General features: G+C 40.2%; 1 pseudogene; it reads right to left on the bottom strand.

Moving 5' to 3' along the window:
• Positions 1–1514: 1514 nt before the first annotated feature.
• Positions 1515–3598, bottom strand: LOC123397856 (annotated as a pseudogene).
• Between the last annotated feature and the right edge of the window lie 4412 nt (positions 3599–8010).

Raw genomic sequence — 8010 nt, 5'->3', positions numbered from 1 at the left:
ACTACAGAAAAATATATTGAAGCGAAAAAAGAGGGAAAATAAGAGAACATAAGCTGGTACTTATATGTGATCGTAAACTATTTTTTGTAGTGTGAGGTTGATAAGTTGATGACATCCCACCAAGATGAGTGATTATGTACTTTCCCTCGACAACAGTCTAGAAGGTTAAACTGAAAGTAATGCAATATCATAACACTCAACATAGGAGTTGCAAGGTTATGCAAGCAATCAAATATCATTCTAGTCAAGTCAAAGATGAAGGAATAAACATACTAATGAAGATTCAGTCTAGAGACCATGCGACTAAGCCACAATAACTTTTGGTTTCATACATACAAACATAATGTAGTAAGCCAGAACACACAAATTAAAATATCATGAAAGGTAGTGATATAAAGGAGTAAACGTTTCGTGCCACCTTTAACTTGTCAGAGATATCAGGTATATAACATTAACAAGTCTGTACATGCTCCACGACTTGTGTGAGTATTTTCTTTGTTCCTGATACTTGTGTGAAGAGCACCTTGTCCATGCAACCCTATACATACATACAAGATATTAAAGGGGGGAAGGAATCATAATAGATCAATGACGGTTCAAAACTGGTCCACGGAAAGAGAGAAGGCTTACGAGATCTTAGGGTAGGGTGGCACCGGCGTGACGCTGCCAATGGTCAAAGTAGCAGCCGCCAAGGCAATGAACTTGAGGCGCACCCTTGGTCTCGAAGAGATTGACACAGACGGAAGAGACGGCGGCTGATGGTGATGGCCAAGCCCCTGATTACCGGAAAAAATACCGGCCCATGGTTACCTTGCGGCTTGCACACAGTTTATATGTCATCTCCAATGACACAACAAGAACAGATAGCAGACTACGGCTCATCACGACCTGAATCCAAAATTGCACGACATGCGTTGAGAAGGTTTGTGAGAACAACCACAAAATACAGAACAACAAACAAAGTGCAGAAAAGGACATGAACATGCCTAGGTATTAATGGTGTTTGTACTTGTACAGTTAATAGAACAAACTATATATGTGTTTAAATACCATCAGTACTCACAATGACTACTACGTTTGTATACCACAGCAGCTAGTCGGCCCACCTTGCCTCCTCTCCAATGTCAATGGATGGCCACACTGGCAATCGGCTGGTGGACTAACGTGGGCAGCCTAGATATATACGAGTGCCAATGTCATAGCCCGTAAGAATGGATCAGATCCAATAAATAGAGAATGAGTTAACCTATTGGAAAGGAGAGCGTGGAAAGGGCAGGTGAAGAAGAGGAACCTGGAGGTGCGGGGCCTGACCTCCCCCTTGCTACTGCTAGTGATAGTCCTGGAGAAATCAAGCAAGTTAAGGAAGAATAGGACGACGCCAAGCAGAAGTGGCTGATGGGCAGAGCCGTCTTCCTCGCTAGCCGCCTGATCCAATTGCTGCCCCCCTCCTCCCATCGACGGACACTGGCTACAGGCCTCCACCTCTAAATCCTTGCTCTGCCGAGTTCACTAATTTATTAGTGGAAAAGGATGCTTAAATGAAGCAAAATATGGAATCCTTGCCCAGTGGAAAGGATAAGACACAAACCTTTGCAAGTAGAGTCTTCCCTGTTCCAGGTTCCTCATATAGTATGACTCCCTTCGGAGGCCTGATCCCAATGTCCTCATATAGCTCAGGATGTGTCAACGGAAGTTCCACTGCCTCTTTGATCTCTTGAATTTGGGCATCCAAACCACCAATGTCAGCATAAGACTCCAAAGGTACCTTCTCAACTTTCATGACAGAAACCATAGGATCAACTTCATCTTGCAGAATTCCGACCACCGAGAGAACATGACAGAAATGATATCAAGCTTGATTCTCAATAAAGTTTTGAATGAGTTGCATCAAACAGACATATAATTGATATGTCCGCATAAAAGCATATTGAGTTTAAAAACTAGAATGGAACAGAAGATCTAGAGATGCACCCATTAAAAATAAATCTAAACACCGGTACAAACATATCATTAACCACACAAAGAATATAAGAGCTGAAGACAAAAATGCAGATTACAGGAAAACACGTACTACAAAAAGAAATACTGCAAGAAAATTACTGCATTTAGTTGTGATCATGGTGTTACTGTGTTAGTTAAGAAAGCAATAACATAAATTATGCTTTAAAGTTTGAATATGGAGTTCAAGTGAACAGGTGTTTGCTTTTGCTACTGTCAATTCTTGACGACGGTTAGTCCTAATATAGAGGCAAGTAAGTGGTCACCATCATATATACTCGCTCCGTTTCTAAATATAAGTCTTTTTAGGGATTTCAATACGGACTACATACGGATGTATATTTTGCTCCGTATGTAGTCCACATTGGATTCTATAAAAAGACTTATATTTAGGAATGGAGGGAGTAGATATTTAGGAAAGGATTGTACTTAACCAAATATATAAGTTTCTGAAAATTATTCCTAAAGAAATCAAGGAAATGACGCGTAGCAATGAAACAAAACAAATTAGCACAGACAACATAAGCATTGTATTACAAATTGTAGCGAAGTTCATGCATAAATATCTTCATATATAATCAAATCAGGTGTCACGGTTCTGCACATACAGAACAAGCAATGATCACAACCACATTCATCTCAATTCCCATGTTTTGCCCTATGGCCCCCATCCCACAAGTCTCAGTGTCATTAAAATGCCCCAAGTTCACCAAATGGATCAGTTATAACTCACTCCGATGTTGTCACTTGTCAGCCTCCCTTCATAAAGGTCATCCACTTATCAACCTTCTAGAATCAAGGAAATCACCAGCATGACAACAAAACACTAAGGCCCTCATTCTTTCAAAAGAGGTTTGAATAGATTCTAGAAATCCTAGGTAGTAGAAAGAAATCCTAAGGAAAAATTCCAATGGGATTCAATCCTATGAATCGAACAACTAATATAGGAAAAAAATCTAATCCTCCAAAATTCCTATGAAAATCCTTTGAATCAAAGGAGCCCTAATTTGAACTCGCCCTAGGTTTTCTCGCGGTCAAAAGTATTCAATTATAATCCCTGTTCGAGTCCATCAGATAAATGCAGAATTTACAGATTCGTACCTTGTTATGCATCAGTATGAAGCATCCCAGCTCCAGCTGGTCCTTGTCGACGAACATGAGTATGCTGACATAGTACTCAGGCCCAACGGACGACGAGACGATCGCGTGGCTCTCATCGATGATCTCCTCGAGCGAGCCAACGCTCATAGGGGTGCCGCGGAGGTCGTCGACCTTAGATCGGTCTTCCTCCGTCTTGTCTTCGCTGGGGCGCAGCCGCTCCTGGCTCACGACGAACTCCTCCTTCATGAGAAGGTAGTCCTTGACGCGGTCCAGCTTGAGAAGGCGGAGGTGGCACTTGGAGAGCGGAGCCACGGGGGGCAGCCGCACCGCCGCCTCGGGGCCCCTCTGTTTCCGCTGCTTGCGGCCCACGCGCGACGGGCGGGGCGGCGGGCGGCTCGAACTTCTTGTCCTTCTTGTCGCCGGCGACACCGTCGCCCGGCTTGCGGTCACCGGGGAGACCGCCCTGCTTGCCCATGCCGCCCGGAGAACCCTTCCCCATCGTCGCCGGCTGGTTGCTTCGATTCTAGAGTTAGGGTTTGGGTTAGCGGAGAGATAGAGAGATCGGTTTTTCTTTTGCTATATTATCGATGAGGAAACTCGGATGACACTGGATCCGGGATCGGCAGCCTGCTCCGGGAGAGAACACGATGGAGATAGCCGCCGCTGCTCGTGAGATCAGAAGGGAAGACACATGGAGCAGGAGCTCCCCGCAATGACGATGTGGGGGCAAACGGCTCCGGTGAAAGGGGATCGAACCGAGGGTGAGACGACAGGGACGAGGGAAAGGCGAGGGTCCATCCAGCTACCGTGGGGAGATGCGGGGTCGATCCAGCTGACTGGCCTTCCATAGCAGCCCAATCAACCACAGGCCTCGAAAAAAGTCACGAGAGTAGCGGCCCTTTAGGACAGATGGGCAGGTCGCGGAAAACTTGCACTGAAACGAAGATCTAACGGCCAGGAACAATTGAAATACAAAATCTAACGGCCGAAATCGCTGATGGCGTGAGAAAGCTCCGTTTAGGCTCGGTTTTACTGTCCTAAATTGGTTGGAGTGTGTGGGTGTTCTCAAAAAAAGTTGTACTGGCTGAAATGTGTTTGTATTCTCTTGGAAAAAATAGTACTAGCACATGAACAATGTTCTTTTCTAGTTTTTTCATGATAGTACAATACTGGTCTAGACTGTTGTTTAGTAGATGATTGATGTTATAGTTGTACTAGTGTACCATTCATACACCAAGTTTAAAAATCGGGCTAACAGTTGAACCGTTAAGGCTAACGGTTTAGGCTTTCTCAGTTGGCTGCCGGTTATATATATTTTTGGAATATTTAAGTTATTTTTCTAAGGAAAAATGACCTGTGATGAAATGAATCATTTATTGGTTATAATCTACTATAAAATCGCAAATTGTGGTTAGCCTAGTTGGTATTGGGCTGTTGGACGTGCCTTGGGACAAGGTCAATGGTTCAATTCGTAGATTACACATGATCTTCTTGTTATTTCATTGGCTTTTTGCTAAATGTTTGACACAATTAAAAAAATTGAATGAGGTCTCAATTCCCGTTTTTAGTCGCACCGACGGTCTAGTACAGTTTTTAAAACTATGTTCAAAAGTTATTCACTCGTTTGTTGTTGGTCCAGTACTAACGTCAAATACTTAATTTTATATGATCATTTTAAAGTGTGTATTTGCATTTATGTGCATTTTAAAGTGTGCGATAGGCCTTTGTATAGTCTTTTCTGTATAGATCCTTTTTTCTTTTTTGGTCCCATTTGGAACCTCATTCTTTGTACTATTTATGTAAAAATCAATAAAAATATGCAGCAGAGTCATGCTGTTTCCATAAAAAAATTGAGTTATCCAAAAATCCACATAAAAAGTATGGTTAATATGATACTCACTCCAACCATATTGAAATAGTTCCGTACGGGTATTTAGCACCAAATTGTATTTTTTTGCACCATGTTGACCAAAGAATGAAAGCTTTATTTACCAAAACATATTATACGAAAAACCACGTTGACACATGGGCTCTATGTGTGAAGATACTGATGATCTTTGGATGTAGTTGATTTTAGTATTTCTATTTCCCCAAGTAATAGAACTTGTAAAGATTATACTAAAACACTGTGATCAACTCATGATTAAGTGTTACTATCAGTAAAGATCGTAACATATCCCACCAACTTGTATTTATATGTTACTGTGTCAAAAAAATGTAACACATTGTTACCAACGCATAATTATATGTTACTGCAAAAATATTCTGTAACACATTTTGGGGCCTTAGTAGTATGTGTTACTACCTCTCGTTCAACACAAAATGATGTATTGCTGTAAATTTCCTTGTCAGACATTTTTCTATGTGTTACATGATTGTGTTACTTAAAGTCTGTTTTGTTGTAGTGAAATTACACAACAACAACGAAATAAAAGGGGAATCTTCTGGAACGTCGGATCCGGGCTTTTACATTAGCCTGGATAGGGGGTGGTGCCTATAAAGGACACCTTTAGAAATTTAGGGTCAATGTTGCAGAAGTATGGGGATATTGATGAAGATGTGAACCATCGAATTAAAGCTGGACAGATGAAGTGGCCCCAAGCTTCTCGCATTCTGTCTGGTAAGAGAGTGACATGAAAGCTCTTGCTATTCATGTTCGAGAACTATGAGTTGGTCGCGAGATCTTATAGGTTTTACCTCTAGCCTACCCCCAACTTGTTTGGGACTAAAGGCTTAGGTGGGAAGAGGCAGTAATGATAGTGCTTATCTCCCTCTTTTCTGGATCATTGCAATAGGGGCTAATCGAAGACCGCATTAAATGTGTCCATATAGAAAACATTAATTACCATTCGGTAACTAGAGTGGGGATAAATAGTAGTGGCATATGAGATACATGGTTAGTGCATGCATGCACATATATGTACTTGGCTACGCCCACTTGTTGAAACATATGTGCGCCTTACGAATCCAAATTGTAGATTATGCTTAGGCATCGGTGGTGTATACACATAGTAGTGGGAAACCCGAACTCCTTGAGAATGCCTTAGTCCTATCTATTCCAACAACCATTAGTGATGTCTCACACTCATTTATTTTAATCTTCCTTTGTTATTTTCGTGTTGACAAAAACAACTCAATACTTTAAACTTCCATTTTCGCTTTGTTTTGGATCAATGAAAGTAACTTGCAAACACTATAATCTCAAATAGTGCGAGAGACAAAGTCCAATTCCCGCTTTCCCATTGGGATCAATGCATTTACTTTCCTAAGGCTACAACTGAACCCTGTGCACTTGGAGGGTATCAACACATCGAGATATCCTGAATTTATTCCCGAGTTTCACCTTAGCCAAATCCGTTAAGTGTCATGTGTGTGTGTAAGCAAAGCAACCTCACAAGCCTCACAAAGCCGGGGGGGGGAGAGATACTTGGCACCACCAGACCTCACACATTTTGATCCATGTTAGATGAGTGGTTTGTTGAATAAAGGTGAAAAGAAGTATTTCATGATGCTGATGGATGATTCCATTAGATTTTTATATGCGCATTTAGTAAATATTAAAAATGAGGCTCTACACTACTTTAAAATATGTAAGGCAAAAGTTGAACATCATCCTTCAAGCAAAACTAAACGAGTTCAACCTGATTGTGGTGGGAGAACTTTTCGAGTGAGTTCAATTTATTCTGTGTGAAACATGGTATTATTCTCGAAAGGACACCTTCTTGTTCACCCTCGTCAAACAGGGTTGCCAAACAAAAAATACTCTAACAAATTTGGTTAACGCCATATTAGATACATCAGGTCTATCCAAATACACAACTTGATGGGACACATGTCTCGCAAACCACAAAGTGCCCGTACAAAGGTTCGCGACCCATAGTATGTGCTGGTTCACCCACTTTGAGCATGTCGGAGGGACGATTCACACACACACACATACATACATACATACATACATACATACATATACTAGTAGTAGAACGTTTCATTAGGAAAGAATTATTATTAATTATTGCATGATCTGAACATTTTAATACCCACATTAAAATGGAAAGCAAAAATGAACATTAGTGGTTACATGCATGATAGGTACATTTTTCTACGGAGAACAATATCTTACGTGCTGTATTTTTTTGGGAGAAATGTATCTCACATAACACCATATGTTATACTTTTAGAGAAAATAGTATGTGCGTACAATATCTGAGGTATATATACATACCCAAAAAAATGGTATATTATCATTAGATATGTCCTTATTAAAAACATATACTGAGAAATATACATGTACTGAGACATATACATGTACATGTATATAGTCTGTGCACACCATATGTCCTATTTTTGGATAAGTCTTCAAGACTATACATGTATTGAGAAATGAGTTTGTGCGTATAATATGCTAGGTATATGTACATACCCTGTATCTTAGGTATATGTAAATTATACAATTTTTAGGTATATATCTCCAATATCATTTACATGTATGTCTCAAAAGAATATGCATGTATAAAAACTAGTGTATCATTGTTTGGGTATATCAGTTTTGTTTCAATCTCCAAACATGCGTATATTGAAACATGATATGCGGGATGATATCTTAGGTCCACGTGCGTACGGAAAAAATGTGTGTGTACTCACATCGAATGTTCGTTCCTAAAACTAAAAATTAATTAAGTGTGGGTATATGTATGCACGAAAAATATGTGTGGGTATATAAATTCTGAGTATGATACATAGGACAAATTCTGAGTACATACATTTCGAATATGATATAGTGTGTATATCATATTAATTTTTGGTACATCTTATTTATTATCATCTTAGGGTATATTCTATTCACTTCAAGTATATAAATTCCTACTATGATACCTAGAGCAACGTATGGACAATTTATTTTGGGGTATCTGC

The sequence above is a fragment of the Hordeum vulgare genome, chromosome 5H (assembly GCF_904849725.1).
Source record: "Hordeum vulgare subsp. vulgare chromosome 5H, MorexV3_pseudomolecules_assembly, whole genome shotgun sequence".
Lineage (NCBI taxonomy): Eukaryota > Viridiplantae > Streptophyta > Magnoliopsida > Poales > Poaceae > Hordeum > Hordeum vulgare.
Note: the sequence above shows the minus strand (reverse complement) of the source record. Positions and strands in the feature narration are given on the sequence as shown.